The sequence below is a fragment of the Antechinus flavipes genome, chromosome 6, assembly GCF_016432865.1.
Source record: "Antechinus flavipes isolate AdamAnt ecotype Samford, QLD, Australia chromosome 6, AdamAnt_v2, whole genome shotgun sequence".
Classification (NCBI taxonomy): domain Eukaryota; kingdom Metazoa; phylum Chordata; class Mammalia; order Dasyuromorphia; family Dasyuridae; genus Antechinus; species Antechinus flavipes.
The window spans coordinates 262,332,867-262,349,350 of NC_067403.1; the positions used below are offsets into that span (position 1 = coordinate 262,332,867).

The following is a 16,484-nucleotide window of genomic DNA, read 5'->3' on the forward strand; positions in this document are numbered from 1 at the left end:
TGGTCACTGGGGTGGGGGCTGCCTGGCGTTTGCCCCCCTTCCCTGCCGGACCACCCTGCTCCTGCCGCCCCCTCCCACCAAGGCCGGGGGTGGAGAGATGGCGGAGGGAGGGGGGTGGGGGGTGGGCCGGCAGAGGGAGGCCCCTCATGCTGCAGCTCTGAGGGTGGCCAGCAGAGGGCGCCAGGATTCCATCTTTGCTCTGCCCCCGGCCACCGGACCCCGGCAGAAGGGCCGAGGCTGTGCCGCCCCCCCCCCCCAGGGCCCAGGGAGCGGGAGCAGCACGGGGCTGGGGGGCCGAGGGGAGCCCCGGGTTCGCGCTCACCCCAGCCCCCAGTGCAAAGTCTGACGGGACTTATCTGTTAGAGCCCCGGGGTCTCGGGGTGGGAGGGTCTGGGAGGCTGCGGGTGGGGACGCCGAGGCTGGGAGCCGGACCCACGCATGTGGGGAGGATGGTTGGGGCCGCGTCCAGCAGGCGCCTAATCAGCGTTCGATGATCGGCCCCCGGGTCCCGGAAGGGGAGCCCCCGGGGGGGAGCGGCTGGGGGGCCCAGCACTGGGCCAGCCCCTCAGTGAAGCCCCCGGAACCGAATCTAATTGGCCAGAGGGCCCAGAATGGGCAGCAGGGGGGGGGGCATGGAGGACATTCCTCGGACAGCTGGAGAAACTGAGACCCGAGACCGGACGTGGGTCAGCACAAATCCCAGGACCCCCGGAGCCCCTTTCAAAGGGCCCTCCCTGGGCCCCTCCACAAAGAGCAGCCCCTTCCGAGGGAGAGGTCAGCCCCAGAGCCCGCGGGCGGGGGAAGCATGAGCAATGATAACAAACAGGGGAGCGCCCCCCCCCAGCATTATTGTTTCTGGCCCCGGTGAAGGAACAGTCCTGCGGATTCCTTCGAAAGTGTGTCTGGGGGCCCCGGCCCCCGCAGCTGGGAGAGGGCGGCCCGGCCTCCTGGGCTCCCCCTGCCGGGCCGGGTATGCGGGCTGGCCGAGCAAACAAACAGGCGCTTCCTGCCGCTCTTTCCCTGGCCCCTCTCCCCTCTCCCAAGGCATTCTGGGCCGGTTATATAAGGGCTTTGGGGGCTGCCCCTGCTGGGCCCCTTCCCATACTTCCCATATTTCTCAGCCTCCGGGGGGGGCTTGCGGGGGCCGTTCTGGGAAGCCCCCCCCGGGGACCTGCAGAGCCCAGCTCCGACATCCTCCGTCCTCAGCTCTAGATTTCCTCTTGGGCCCTGACATTCCCCGTTCTGAGGACTTTCCTGGGGCTTCCTTCCCATGGTCTGTTCAGACTCCCTAAGAGAAGGTTCTAGGTTCTAAGCTTTCTCCCAGCCATGGTGTGCCACGTTCTAGGTTTGTGGGTTCTCCTCAGACTGGCCTCCCTCCCGGGTCTCCTCATGGAGCCTTCAAGGTCACGGATGGCGTGTTTTGTGTGCCAGAGGGCAGAGGGCAGAGGGCAGAGGGCAGGGTTTCCTGTGAGTTGGGGGCCGAGTGTGGTCCTAGAGCGCAGCCAGGCTGGGCCGGCCACCAGGAGGGACTCGGGGCGGAGGCGCGGGAGATGGCCCACTGCCCGCCCGGGGACCCGGCCCCAGACGCCGGTGCTGACCTGAGCTTCCTTTCTTTGAGCCGGGCCTGCCCCACGAGCTCTGGGGAGCCACCGAGCGGGAGCCGGATGCCAGCCGGGCCCCGGGGCCTCCTCTTCTCCCCGGTCCCGGCCCCCTGACCAGACCCGGCCGTCCCGGGCCCTCTCCCCGCCTCCCGGACCTGACACATGGGAACCATTGTTTGTGAGGAGAAGGGCCGCCGGCTCCTCCTTCCACCATTTTTTTATTAAAACGCCCCCCGGCCCCCCCGGCCCGGAGAGGTCGGCTCCCTGCGCTGCCGGGGCCAGACTGCGGGGCCGCCCGGCTCTGGGGTCCCGCTCCCCGCTCTGCGGCCCCCTCGGAGCCGGAGGTGGTCCCCCCCCCCCGCCCGGCCCCAATTTAACAGGTCTCTCCAGGAAAAGGAAGAGAGGGTGTTTTTTAATTAAAAACAAGAGTGGATTTCTCTTGAAGCTTCCAAATCAGCCCGGCCCCATCTGGGGCGCCCGAGGCCCCGGGCCCGCGTTTACACGGGAACCAGTTAGGATCTGTGTGTCTTAGCACCTCGTAAAAGGCCTATTAGGAAATTTCTGGGCAGAGCAGGTCTAGGGAACAGGCGGGGAGTTCCTCAGGTCGTGGGCTTAGCCCTGGGAAAGGCCCGCTCCCCTCCCCCGCCGGCCTCTCCTGTGGGGGCCCTGCCTGCCCCCCACCCCGCGCCCTTCACAAGCTCACTCACCTCCACTCACCTTTTATATCCTTGTTCTTTACACTCTCTCTCCTTACACTCATACATTCATTTGCTCCTTTATACGTTCTCCTTTGCACCTTTGCCCACACACTCGCCCCTCGCACACTCGCCCCTCGCACACTCGCCCCTCGCACACTCGCCCCTCGCACACTCGCCCCTCGCACACTCGCCCCTCACACACTCGCCCCTCACACTCGCCCCTCACACATTCACCCCTCGCACACTCGCCCCTCGCACACTCGCCCCTCACACACTCACCCCTCACACTCGCCCCTCGCACACTCGCCCCTCACACACTCACCCCTCACACTCGCCCCTCGCACACTCGCCCCTCGCACACTCGCCCCTCGCACACTTTCCTCTCACATACCTTGTGCCCCAGTAAGACAAAGCCAGAAGGGGCCGGTGTTTGCCCTGCTCTGCCCTCCCCTGGTGGGGGCGCTCATGCCCGCTAAGCCCCTCCCCCTCAGACTGCCCAGAACTGCCTGTGAGGATGGGGGGGGGGCTGGAGGGAGGGCCCGGAAGCCCTAGGAGCAGATAAAGGTCTCCTGGGCCTAATCACGGGCCCCAGAATCATTAACCTGGGCCTGCATTTGCATATCATCCTGCCGGGGGGGGGGGGGGGGGCTGAAGGGGGGGCGCAGGGAGGAGGTGGCCCCGGCTCCTGGGCTCTGACCACACCCTCAGGGCTGGAATGCTCCGGCCTCAGTCCCCAGCCTGGCCCTGAAGCCCCCCCCGTGCCCCCCCAGCGGCTAAGGGGGGGCTGCTCCCACCAGGCCTTCCGCCGGACCAGCCCCCTCCAAGCCCCTTCTCTCCCGCCACCGGCCGCCTCTGCGGGCAGTCCTCTGGGCTTGCGACCTGCCGGGCGCCCCCTGGGCCCCTTCCACGGCCTCGCCTTCCCGGAACATCCTGCGCCCGTAGTGGAGGCAGACTGGGGGGCGCACGGCGGGGGGGCTGAGGGAGCGCCGGCGCTCAGGCCGTCCTGACCACAGGCTCGGGGCTCTAGCCGACTTAGGAGAAATCTGGGGGAGGGGCTGCTGCCGCAGGAAGGGGCGGGCCCCCCCCAAGACCCTCACCCGGGTGTCAGGAGCTCTTCAAAGGGGCGTGGGGGGGTCCCGGCCTGCGGCCCCACCCCAGCCCTGAGGTCCCGGGCCCTCTGCCCCCCCAGACCCTCGGCCCCCGCCTGGACTCGGGCCAGCTGTGTCCTTCCTCTCCGGGTGTCAGACACGGGGGGCAGCAGCCAGTGAGTCTAACCTGCTCGGGGGCCACGGAGGCAGGCGGCTGCTGGGGCCCGGGCCCGGCTCTGTGACGCCCCCTGCCGTCTCCCCCCTCCCCGGACTCGGTTTCCAGGCGGGCCGAGGGTGCAGCCTCTTCCCTTTGCTGTTGGGAGCCCCTGTGACCGGGGGTCCCGGGGGGGTCCTGGGATCTGGCTCCTGGCCTCAGTTTCCCCTTCTGAGCCGCTGCCCCGGGAGCCCCCCCCAGCCCCGAGGGCCCCGGCTTGTCCAGGGGGTGTCGGGGGCCGGAACCTCAGAGAGCACAGGGATCACCACCAGGGGGCAGTCTCCGACCACTGTAACACAGCGAGTGGCCAGTGCTGGGCAGGCTGGTCCTGGGCCTTGGGAGACTTGGGCAGCCCCTGGCACCGGCCGCCCTCGGGGCTGCCCCGGGGCCCTGCCCGCCGCTCCCCGCCCTCCTCCGCCCTCACCCTGCCCAGCAAGAACCCCGCCGCAGGGGCTGGGGCAAGGCAGAGGGAGACGAGGCCTGAGAGGGCGGCCCCCTCGCCAGCCCAGCTCGCCCGGCCGGCGCCGCGCCCGGGAAGGAAGCAACCGAGAGGGAGCCGACCCTGCCCCCGGGGGGCACCAGCCGGAGAGGGCGGGTCCTCCGGGCCTGGGGGGCGCCGTGGGCAGTGGGACGTCCTGCTCCTCCCCCACCCCAAGCTGGCCACCCCGGCCCAGGACACCAGGCTCCGGGCCTGCGCTCGGGGAACGTTGGGAGGAGGGCTGAGGGACGGGGAAGGGCCTGCTCGTGACCGAAGAAACGGGGCTGAACTCGAAGAAAACCAGCCTCTGGTTCTGCCCGTGGAGGAGGGGCGGCCGGTTCTGCCCGTGGAGGAGGGGAGGCCGGTTCTGCTTGGCCACAGGACACAGAACCAGGGGCAGAGAGGGAGGTGGAGGCCGGATGGCGGGAGCAGACTTCTCCATCATCGCCGGAAGCAGCTACCCCTCGGGCTGGGGGTGCTGGACGCCCCCCGGGCGGCTTGTTCGGGGGGGCTCTGCCTGGGTTCCGGGGCCCCTCCCAAGCTCAGGGCTGCCGGCTTCCCCGAAGGAAGGCGTCCCCAGAGCCCCTCGCTTCATGGTGGAGACCGGTGGGCAGGGATTTCTTGGCGGGCCCTGGCAGAATCGGGGCTCGTGCCCAGGCCCGGGGGCACAGCCTCCGCACCAGCGGGGCCTCTCTGGCGAGGGCAGGGACCCCCCCACCCGCCCTAGCCCTCATGGAAGGTCCTCTCAGGCCCAGCCCGCCCGGGAGACCCTCGTGGAGCTGCCACCAGGGGGCAGGCCACGGTCATGCTTCCTCCCACCTGGCTGCATGGGGCCCTGAGCCCGGAGCTCTCCGCCCCAGGCCCCCGTCCCAGCGCAAGGACCCAGGTCTCAGCCCCCGTCCCTCCTGCCCAGAGCCCGGCGCTGATCCCCAACCCTCAGTTGCTGAATGAAGGCCTGAGCCAAAGGCTCTTTTCTCTCCCGAGACCCTTCTCCTCTAAGGGGGACCGGGGCCCCCCTTGCACATTCAGGGGAGGTTCGCCCCCTCATCTCCGCCAGGAGCTGCTCGGCCGGGAGTCGGCGCATCCGAACCCGGGGCTGGTCTCAGCCGGAGTGGGGCGGGGGGCAGGGCCAGGCCCTTATTTCTCTGCTTCCAGCCTCGGTTTCCCAGTGAGGAAGCACGATTTACGCCCCCTGCGCTGAGAATCCGGGGCTGAGCAGATGCTGGGGCGCTGGGATCCCGCCGGGGACACTCCCGGGGCTTCCGGTCCTGGGGCCGCCCATTGGGAGATGCCGCCCCCCGGACACTGCCTAGGCCCAGAGTCTGGCCTCCCGCCCGCTCTCCCGTCTGGCCCCAGTCCCCCCCGGCCGCCATGAAGAGAGAATTGATGGGGGGGGGGCGGGAGCCACGGGGAGGGGGCCGGGAGCCACGGGGAGGGGGCCGGGAGCCACGGGGAGGGGGCCGGGAGCCACGGGGACGGGGGCGGGAGCCACAGGTACAAACTGCTCGCCAGACTTGCCACAGTCCTCAGGACGGCAGATTTTCTGGATCTGGGCAGGGTCGGAGCGTGCTCACTAAAGCGCACTTGGAGCCAGGAGAAACAAGGAGACCTGGGGGGCTTGTCTCACATCCCCCTACATCAGGGAGCACCCGGCTCTGGGGCAGAGAAGGGGCTCTCCTCTTACAGCTCGGGGGAGAGAGATTCGACCCAGATCACAGGAACCCGCCACAAGCAGGAGGCAAACCCAGCCCCCTTCCTGGCCCGAGCCCCACCCCTCGTCCCTCCGGCCACCTGGGCACCCCCCGGCCATTGCCACGGGGAAGCAGGAGGAGAAGGCCTTCTCCCAGGTCACGTGGCTCCCCACGCCCACACAACCTCCCTCCAAAGCCCCTGAACGCTGGGCGAAGGCCTAGGACCAGGGACTGTCCCCTCACCGGGCCTCAGTTTCCCCAATGGTCCAACAAGGCAGCCGGACCAGGCGGCTCCTCTGTCAGCTCTGACCCTCCAGACCTCGGAGAGCCGGCCGGGCCGGGCTGGGGGTTTCCGGGGCTGCCTGGAACAGACAGAGCTGGATGGGAAGTGGAAGCTCTTGCTGTCTCAGGGCTCTTGGCAGAGTCCCTTCCCTGAAGCCCCATTTCCTCATCGGCCTCCTCCAGGAGTGCTCGGCGCCGGCCAAAAGCCGCGTGCAGCGGGGCCGGGACCTGGTGCGAGTCCAGCCGCCCCGAAGGGTGTGAGGGAGGCCGCGCTGCCCCCTGGGACCGGGCCAGCCCGCCCTGCCGGGAGAGCCTGCGTCACACTGAGCGTGAGGCCGGCAAGGGGAGACGGCGGGCAGGGCTCGGCAGCAGGGAGACGGCTCCAGGTCCAGCCGGAGCACGGGCTCCAAGCCCCCTGTCTGTGCGGGCCAGTAGCTCCTGGCCCTCGCTCGTGGGACATATGGACAGCTGATGGACGGACGGACGGGTGGACGTGTGGGTGCACGGACAGATGGACGGACGGGTGGGTGGGCACATAGATGAGTAGGTAGTTGCACAGAGAGGGAGACGGGCAGGCAGATGGAGGATACGGACAGATCCCAACGGAGAGCTGGACAGATACTGACCGCTGTGTATGGCAGCGGGCGGGGGCAGCAGGGGGCGGATGGACAGAGAGGAGGCAAGTCGCTGCCTAAGGCCCCGGTGCCAGCCTCAGGCACGAGCACATCCCTCGCCCGCGGCGCCAGCGAATTTCCAAACAAGGTCTGCCCTCCACCGTGACGTCCTGAATCAGACCCAGAGACACCCGATGGTCGTCATCCATTGCATGGAACTCGTGTGGACACAGTTGTGGGAAATGAACAAGACTCAGGAGTAACCAGCTTTACACACTCACACTCACATACTCACACACACTCTTACACAGTCACACACACACTCTCTTACACACTCACACTCTCTTACACACACAGTCACACACTCTCTTACACACTCACACACTCGCATACTCACATCCGCTTACACACTCACACTCTTACACTCTTACACACACACACACACACATTATGGGTTGCAGCCCGACTAAAGTTTGCCTCGCTCTTTACACAAGGGACTTTGTTGGAGTCTCACAACCCCCTCACTAACGGGCAAGTCCCTCACCCCGCCTGCCTCAGTTTTCTCTTCTGTGAAATGAGCTGGAGAAGGAAATAGCAAATTCTCCGGTATATCCGCCAAGAACACCCCGTGGGGCCGCCTGAAAAACAACAGGTCCCCTAAGAACGAGAGATTCCGGGGCTTGGGGGGAAGCTCTGGAAGGGGGCTCTGGGCCCAGCCACTCCGGGCATCTGGGAGGTTGGCATTAGCCCGGTGGCATTGCCCCCCCCCCAGTTGAACCAGGGACCGGGGCCCTCAGAGGCGCTTTGGGAGTCTCGGCTCCTTTTGTCTTTTAGCAGAAAATCCCCATCCTCGAGCCTCCGACCAACCTCATCTGTCGTCAGTCCTTTTTCCGTCTCGTCAGAGGGTTTGCCATTTCCTTTTGAAGGTTGTCTTACAGAGGAGGAAACTAAGGGGGGAAAGGGCAAAGTGACTTGTGCAGGGTCACTCGGCTGGAAAGTGTCTGAGGCTGGATTTGAACTCGGGAGAGTCGCTGTGTGGGGCGCCCCCTAGCGGCCAGTCCAACCCAACGGGGCCCGTTTAAAACCTTCTGGGACCCCTGGCGAAAGGGGCGGTTTGGTGCCAGGTTGAGAGCGGGGGGATTTGTGAAAAACACACGTGGGAAAGGCCAGAAATGACAGTGGGCAACTTGTTCCTGCGAGAGACTTTAATGGTCACTTTGGGCCGGCGGAGGAGGACGGAAGGAGGGGCTCCTAATCAGGCCCAGGGGAAACCGAGATTGCAAAGGTTCCTATGGCCACACCCGTGATTCCCAAGCCCTCCGGGTGGGGAAGGGAGCCTGGGGAGGGGCTGGTTCCACTTGGTCTGGGTTTTAATCAGAAAAGTCCCTTCCCCCTCCCCCAGGTACTGCCCAGTGTAAGATACAGCCAAAGCAGCAGACAAGGAGTTCCCTGCCCCCTCTCGCCCGGCAGCCCGGGACCCTGGGCGGGGGCACAGATCTCCACCCCTCTGTCCGCGAACCCCTCTAGTCCAGAGCAGGGGAAGTATTTACTTCCTGACACTCTTTGTTTTGGAGAAAAGAAAAATCATTGGCCCCGGAGAGTGGAAGGAGATGCCCTGGAGTCTGGGGATTACTGGTGACCCTCCCTCTGCCCTCCCTTCTCCAACCCCCACCCCAAGCCCATCTGGAAGGGGAGGGGAAGCTCAGGTTTGCAGATAAAAGCAGGGAGAGGCTAAGAGTCCAGCTGCAGGAAGGCCCTCGGACACTGCATAAGGACTCGGGTCCTGGAAGACTTGGGGAGGCTTGGAGGTGAGCAGGGGCCTCTGGGAAAGGAACCGCCGGCAGCCACCTGCCCCCCTCTCCCACACCTGGGGAAGGCCTTCCACCCGCTTGCCCTCTTCCTTCCCGGCTTTGCTTTAGTCTGGCAACAGGTCGACGGTGCCTCGGGTCCGTTCCGGGCTTGCTTCTGGGGTTCTCCACATGGCTCACCTGTCTAGGGGAGGGGGTACAACTGAGGGAATGGAACCTCTGCGGTGGAAGGAACCTTCCTGTGGGGGCAGGGCAGGGGGCTCGCGGCCTCTTTCCTAAGCGGGAGGAATTCGGGAAAATTTGGAGACCAGAGTCTCTGGGCCTGGAGGACAATCCGAGAAAAGGAAGGGGCAGGAGGTCAGAATGGGGGGACTGGAAGGGAAGAGAAAAGGCTTTGGGAAGGTCAGACAAAGCTCGCGGTAAATGCCCATTGTGTGCCAGGAACCGCGCTAAGCGTCGCAAAGGGCAAGGATGGGAAGAGAGGAAGAAGGGCAGAGGCTGGAGAGGGGAAGAACTAGAGAACAAAAGAAAGCTATTCTGGGACAAAGACTGGAAAGGGAAGGAAGGATAAGAGAGAAGCTTGTGATGGGCAGAAGGAGAGGAAGTCGAGGGGACAATGGAGAAAGTGGGGCTTTGTGGAGGGGGGCAGGCAGAGAGGTACAGAGTCAGAGATGAAAGGAAAAAGAGAAATGGAGAGAGGAGGAGGAGGAGAACAAGAAGAAGAAGAAGAAGAAGAAGAAGAAGAAGAAGAAGAAGAAGAAGAAGAAGAAGAAGAAATAAAGAAGAAGAGGAAGAAGAAGAAGAAATAAAGGAAGAAGAGGAGAGAAGAAGAAGAAATAAAGGAAGAAGAGGGAAAAGAAGAAGAAGAAATAAAGGAAGAAGAGGGAGAAGAAGAAGAAGAAATAAAGGAAGAAGAGGAAGAAGAAGAAGAAATAAAGGAAGAAGAGGGAAAAGAAGAAGAAGAAATAAAGGAAGAAGAGGGAGAAGAAGAAGAGAAGAAATAAAGGAAGAAGAGGAAGAAGAAGAAGAAATAAAGGAAGAAGAGGGAGAAGAAGAAGAAGAAATAAAGAAGAAGAGGGAAAAGAAGAAGAAGAAATAAAGGAAGAAGAGGGAGAAGAAGAAGAAAAATAAAGGAAGAAGAGGGAGAAGAAGAAGAAGAAATAAAGGAAGAAGAGGAAGAAGAAGAAGAAATAAAGGAAGAAGAGGGAAAAGAAGAAGAAGAAATAAAGGAAGAAGAGGGAGAAGAAGAAGAAGAAATAAAGGAAGAAGAGAGGGAGAAGAAGAAGAAGAAATAAAGAAGAAGAAGAAGAAGAAGAAGAAGAAGAAAAAAGCAGAGGAGAAGGAGAAGGAGGAAGAGAAGAGAAGAGGAGAGGAGAGGAAAAGGGGAGGGGGAGGAAAGTAAGGAAGAGGAGAGTAGAGGAAAGATGACAGAAGAGGACAAGAGAGGAGAGGGAGGGAGAAAGAGACAGATAAACAGAATGGAATGGGAAAGGGCCGGATGAGATGGGGGAGAAAGAGGAGAGGAGGAAAGACATCCAGAGGAGAGGAATGGGAAAGGGAGAGGGAAAAGATGAGAGAAAGAGAGAGAGAGAGAGAAAGGGAGAAAGGAAGGAAAGAAAGGAGAGATGGAAAGTCAGACCAGCAGTGTCGGGAGGGGGCAAAGAATTGGAGAAAGGCAGAGCGTGAGACAGATATAGAGATAGGGTGGGATAAGAAAGGGCAAAGCAGAGAGGAGGAAAGAGACAGAGGGAAGGAAGAATAAGAGAGGGAGGGTGAAGGACAAAGGGAGAGAGAGACAGAGCCGGGGAGGAAATGGAAGAGGGAGAAACTGACAGTCACAGAAAGACAAAGATAGGGAGGGAGAAGGTAATGGGAGCGGGAGAGGAGAGGAGAGAGAGAAAGAGCGAGCCCTGCTTGCCCTCGTGGCTGCTGCGGCCTTCCCGGGCTGGGGCAGCGCGCAGGGGGCTCCCCCGACCATCCCGTGCCCTCGGGGCTCCCCCCGCGCCGCCCTCCCCCCACTCCCCAGCCTGGCTTTCACAGGCTTCCTCAGCAAGGCCGCCAGAGTCCCGGCGCTAGCTGGGGGGCACCACGAGCTCCTCCCGCGGCTCCCGGGCTAGGTTCCGGTTTCTGGGGTTCGGGGCAAGTCCTAACGGTTGAGAGAAGCTGGCCCAGCTGCTCCCAATCCTCGGGACTGGCTGCTGACACCCCAAAGATCATGCTAGAACCTGCAGTGGGTGAGGGGGAACCTCAAGCCTCCCCCCTTCTCCCAGCGCCTTGGGGCTCTGGCTCCAGTCTGTGTCCCCACACTACGAGGCAATCTCGGGCCCCTCACCCCGACCTCCGGTGTAATCCCCCTCCCCCGTCCCGCAGAGGAGAGAGCCTTCGAGGCCGCGTGGGGTCCGAGCGCTGATACAGGCGCGTTGATCCCGGGCCCCGCGCCGCGGCGGGAAGGGGCTCCCCAGGAAACTGCCGGCAAGAGCCGAGCTGCCCCCGCCCCCAGGGACCGTCCCAAGCCCCCGTCTGCCCGTTCCGGCCTCTCGGGGGCACAGTCCCCCAGCGCTCCCCCCCAGGTCCCGGGCAGCTCCTTCCCGGCGCACTCGGCGCGAGCAGCCTCTGGGAACCAGCCGCCGCGCTGGTGCTCGGGGAGGGAGACCGCCGCAGGTAAGCCGGCGCGCCCGCGGCTGGCCGGGGCCGAGTTCCTAGGGCAGCCGAGGGGGCTGCCGGCTCCGGCCTTTCCCAAGAGCTGGGACTGAAGGGAGAAGGGTCGAGGCGTTTGGAAAGTCGGCTGAAGCTGCGCCCCCTCCCCGGCTCACCCCAGCGGTAGATGCCGCCCAGGCTCCAGAGCCCAGAGCCACTCTCTACTGTCTCTTTGCCAGCCCCTTAGACACTTTCCCGAATCCCAGAGAACTGCCAGAGCTGGAGTTTCCTGGGTCCCAGTTTCAGACGGTGACTCCTGCGGCAACCTCCCAGGCTCCCCCTTCCCCATCGGGGATCTTCCCCAAGTGGGCTCAGATCGCGTCTGGGGGCCCAGAGCAACGAGTGCGCTGGGGAGTGAGCAGGGAGGAAGAGTCCGAGGTGGCAAGAGGTGGGGAAGGCCTCCTAAGAGGGCTGGAAAGAAAAAGGCCCAAATCAGGGAATGGCAGAGGAGGGCGGGAGAGAGCAAGGGAGAGCCACAAAGGGAACTTTAAAAAATCCCAGCAATGCCTAGAGCCAGAGGCAGCTTTGGGGATCTTGGGGAAATCAAGGCAGCGAAGGCTAGGGCGACACTGAGGGTGCCCAGCCTGCCGTGTGCTAGAGGAAGCTTCAGGAGAGGCATCGGCTGGGCCCAGGCACCCGGGGGAGGGAGTTCCAGTCGGGTCCTGAGGGGGGATTCAGGTGGGGATTCATTTATTTTGTGTGGGGTCCGGGAAGGCGCTGAGGCCCCGGAAAAGGAGACCTAGGGCTGCTCTCCTGTCATTGCTCTTGTGTCTGCCTCCCAGGTCCCAGCAGAGGGCAGGATGGCCTGAGTTTTGGGGGGTAGAGAGGGGGCGCGGGGTAAGCACCTCCTTTTAGCCAGGGATCACTAGCTTGTCCTCCGTTCTGGGAGGGTTTCCTTTGCTGGCCTCTCGGCCCTTCAGCTTGTGGCTGTTAAGGGAGGAACTGAGATTGCTTTTAGCTCTCAGCCACAGGGAGCCAAGCCCGACTCAGAGCCACAGCTGGAGGGAAACAATGGCCTTGGTAAGGAGTCCTGGGAGAGTGGGAGCCACTGGGGAAGGTGTCTGGCCCCACGGGCTCCACTCAGAGCCCACCTCAGTCGAGGAAAGGAGAGCCGTCGGGGAGAAGGGCCCGTGCGGGGAGAAGGGCCCGTGCGGGGAGAAGGGCCCGTGCGGGGAGAAGGCCCAAGCACCTCAGGAGCAGATTTAGCAGCTGCTCAGGGTGAAAGGAAAGAAAAGGCAAGTCTGGCCCAGCCAGTCACCAGGCAGATGCAGTGAGATCTGGGGGGGGGGGTCGGAGAGGGAAGTCTCAGCAAGCAGGGTCCTGTGGGAGACCTGGGAGAAGCTGGAGGAAGGGTAACGGCCCCTCTGAGGGAGCGCAGTTCCCGTGGGAACGGAGTAAGTGCATCTCTTAGCAGACACTGGCCCTGCGCTCACCGGAACCGAGCTCTGCTCCAGACATTTGGGGTACGGCTTTCTGCGGGAGCTCCACGGGGGAAGGGGGGGCAAGCCTAGGTTAGTCCCTGACCCTTCTGTGTGGCCCACACCCCTCCTGGAGAGGGCCCTGCAGCCCTGTCCAAGGCAAAGGTGGGGATGGGGAGAAACTGACTGGGGGGGAAGTAGAGGCAGGCATGGGGAGGGAGTGAAGCCAGATATTCTTGGAGCGGGCACTGGCTTGATTGAATGCCCCTCCGAGATCCAAAAGGAGGCCAGCGGCTCGGGCCCTCCCGGGTGGAAAATGAGCTGCGTTTTATGGGGGAATCACCTTCCCCTTGGAGATGTGTGGCTACAGAGCTGAGTCCCCAGAGCCCTCTCCTCAGTGTCCCACCCGAGGGACCTGGGGCGCCCCCCAAGGCCCGTGGTTCTAGGTGAGCTCTGTGACCCCAGGGCCCTGAGCCTTCCCCTCAGGGAGCTCCCGGGGCATCTTCTCTTCCAGTAGGACCCCAACTCCACCCTCAGCCCGAGCCATTCCCCAAGCCCTTTCCATCCCCTACTCCAGACTCATTTCCACTCCCTTCCTCAGACTCATTTCCATCCCCTGCCCCAATCCCAGCTGTTCGCGAGGCACTTTTAGACACCAACTCGGGTTTGCTGCCGGCAAAGGGAAAGTTCCGAGGCGCCCGGAGAGCTGCTGCGCGCTGGCCCTCCCTCCGCCGGCTTCTGCCCCGCCGCTGCCGCCGCCACCGCCCGGTCCCGGCCACTCCCGCCGCCAGCCCCCGCGTCCCCGCCGCGTCCCAGCCTCCCGGGGAGAAGCCAGCGTGTCCCAGGTCAGTTACACAATCCCCCAAAGGTAACTTTGGCCCTGCTTTCGATCGCGGGCGCGGGGACTGCCTGTGCCTGGTTGAATATTTGCCTTGAAAGCGGAGCCTGGACTTTGCCCCGCTGCCCTTCCAGTCCATTTCCTCAGAAAGGCTCTTTTTGCGGAGGAGCAGGACGGCGTCCCGAGGTACCCTCCCTGCGCACCCCTCCTCGCGACACCCCGGGGCCCCGCGCTTCTCTCCCCAGGTTTTCTTGGATTTTCTGCAGGGATAAACCCGGACTCGCCCGCAGCCTCGCTTCTCTCTCTAGAGGTCAAGCCAGCGTGACCCCGGCCGCTCGAGGTGCCTGAGCCCGGGACCCCCGGCCTCTCCAGCTGGCCCCCGCCCCCCGCCCGGGACCCCGAGCGCCGTCCGTGCGGTAGGCGCCGGCTGGGAGCGGACGCGGACGGTCTCCGTCCCAAGCGGGCAGCCCGGCTCCCCAGCGCACGCTCGCCGCTCCCTCGTCCCCTGTCCCCGTGCTCTGTCCCCGCGCCGCCCCTCCACAATTCGCTCACACGCACACACGCACTCACTCACACACACACACACACACACACATACACACACATCGCGCTGTTTATTTGCCACGGAGGAGGATAACGAAGGAGCAATTAAGCGTTCAAAGCCTGGCCAGGACAGTTCCGCGCCGCGACCTTCGCAGAATCTGGGGTATGCTTTTTCCTGGCTGGGGGTTAGCGGGGGCCCTCGCTCCGCAGGGATCCCCAACATTTCTGGGGGGCCCTGTGTGCCGGAAGGCGGTCCTCCGCACCCCGGCAGCTTGTCCTCTCACCCCTGGGGCTTTCCTTTGTGTCTTCACTAAGAAGGGATTAGCTGGGGGCGCTCCCGGCGCTGGGGGCTGAGGGGAGCGGGCAGTTTCATTTGATCGTCCGCAGAACTTGTGTGTGTGTGTGTGTGTGTGTGTGGGTGGGTGGGGGGTGACCCGCGTCATTTTCGGACCGGTTTCTCTCCCGGCTCCGGCGGGCACGCCCTAGCTCCCGGCTCCCAGCCTTCTCGGCTCGCCCGCTCAGTTCCGAAGCTGCACTTGTCCACCCTCCCGGCCGGTGGCCCGAGAGTGGACGGTCCGGGCGGAGGCTGCAGCAGGTTCGGGCCATTATTTGGCTTCTCTCTGGGGGCCCCAAGCTTCCTCTTTCTCTGTCCCCCTCGTCGGGCTCGGGGAAATTGGCTGCGAGGGAAATCTCAGGGCTTCTTTCTTTTCTCTAGCGAAAAAGCTAGCTGCTGCTGCGCCCGGAGCTCGGGGACCTTCGGAGCCCCTCGGGAGCAGCCCGGGGGACTCCGGAGCTGGTCCTCGGAATCGCCGGAGGCCGCGGAAGAAGGGGAGCGGTGTCCCGCGTCCTCTTCCCCGCCGTGAGTCCAGTCACGCGGCCGACTCGGGTCTGCGCTCTTTGCGCGCTGCCCGACTCTCCGACTTCGCGCCCCCGGCCCTCGCCGCCATATACAGACAGGCACACGCCCCGCTTTGCCAGCTTAGGGTGCCGAGCCACAGCTACGCGGGCAGAGCGGGGAGACGGGAGGCTCGGCTGGGAGGTTAGAGAGCGGCTGGGACTCTACCTAGAACGCGCACGTTCACAAACAGGCAACCAGAGAAGGTAAAGCCAGAGGGCTGTGCTAGCTCCGGCGCGGCCACAGGTTCTAACGCGCGCGCTAATCCTCCGGCACCTCGAGAAGATTCAGGGCTGGCTGCCCTAGGGAGGACCAGAGAGGCACGCGGCTGGAGCTCCTGGGCGCTCAACCCGCCCGGGCTCCGGAGGCGCAAGAATCTCGCGCTTTGGGGAACCTTTGCTCAGCTTTAGCCCCCACCCGATCATTCGGGCGGAAGGGGTGCGGCGGCGGGAGCACCGGGAAGGACAGGTGGCGTCTGGAGGGGACGGGGCGCTCGGTGCTGGCTACGCTAGCCCCTGTCGGGTTGCGCCGGCCGCCCCTTCCGAGACGAAAAATAGATTCGGGGCTAGAGTGGGGCTACTCCGCCGCCGATCCAGGTCGCGGGGTCGGGAGGCAAATTCGGGGCTGCAACTTAAAGTGCAAGTGCTTCCTTATGGGGAGAAGGCACATCCTTTCCCCGAACGCTGAGCTTGGGGAGGCTCCCGAGTTTGGGCACCCAGGGACTGACCGAACTATTCTAAGTTTGTTAGCCCCCTCCTTCTCACCCGATAACCTACAGCCTCATAGCTGAGCCGACGCTGCCAGCCCGCCAGCCAGCGCCGCTACCTGAGAAGACCCGCGACCTTTCTCGCCAGCTATCTCTGCTCCACCTTTCTCCAGAGAAGAGAAAAAGGAAAGAGGGGGAAAGGAAGGAAGGCAGAAAGGAAGGAACGTAGGGAGAAAGAAAGGAAGGAAGAAAAGAAGGTAGGAAGAAAGGAAGGAAGGAAAGAGGGAAAGAGGGAAAGTAGGAAGAAAAAAAGAAGGAAAGAAGGAAGGAAGGAAGGAACGTAGGGAGAAAGGAAGAAAAGAAGGTAGGAAGAAAGGAAGGAAGGAAAGAAGGAAGGTAGGAAGAAAAAAAGAAGGAAAGAAGGAAGGAAGGAAGGAAGGAACGTAGGGAGAAAGGAAGAAAAGAAGGTAGGAAGAAAGGAAGGAAGGAAAGAAGGAAGGTAGGAAGAAAAAAAGAAGGAAAGAAGGAAGGAAGGAAGGAAGGAACGTAGGGAGAAAGAAAGGAAGGAAGAAAAGAAGGTAGGAAGAAAGGAAGGAAGGAAAGAAGGAAGGTAGGAAGAAAAAAAGAAGGAAAGAAGGAAGGAAGAAAGGAAGGAAGGAACGTAGGGAGAAAAAAGGAAGGAAGAAGAAAGGAAAAATAAGGAAGAAAGGAAAGAAGGAAGAAAAATGGAAAGAAAGAAGGGAGTAAAAAGAAGGGAAGAGAAGAAAAATGGAAAAATGGAAGGAAGAAAAGGGAAAGAAAAAAAGTAAGAGAGAAAGAAAGAAGAAAAGAAAGATAAAGAAAAAAGAGGAAGAAAGGAAGAAAGAAAAGAGAAAGACTAAACTTTGCGTTTCCAAATGCGCTAAGGAAAAAC

At 62.9% G+C, this 16,484-nt stretch overlaps 1 long non-coding RNA gene across 1 annotated transcript; it reads left to right on the forward strand.

Annotated features, from left to right (window-relative positions):
• Positions 1-14,391: 14,391 nt before the first annotated feature.
• On the forward strand, positions 14,392-16,252 carry LOC127539638 (uncharacterized). Its single transcript, XR_007948005.1, has 2 exons — positions 14,392-15,828; positions 16,039-16,252. It is a non-coding gene; the product is annotated as an uncharacterized LOC127539638 (long non-coding RNA).
• Positions 16,253-16,484: the final 232 nt, after the last annotated feature.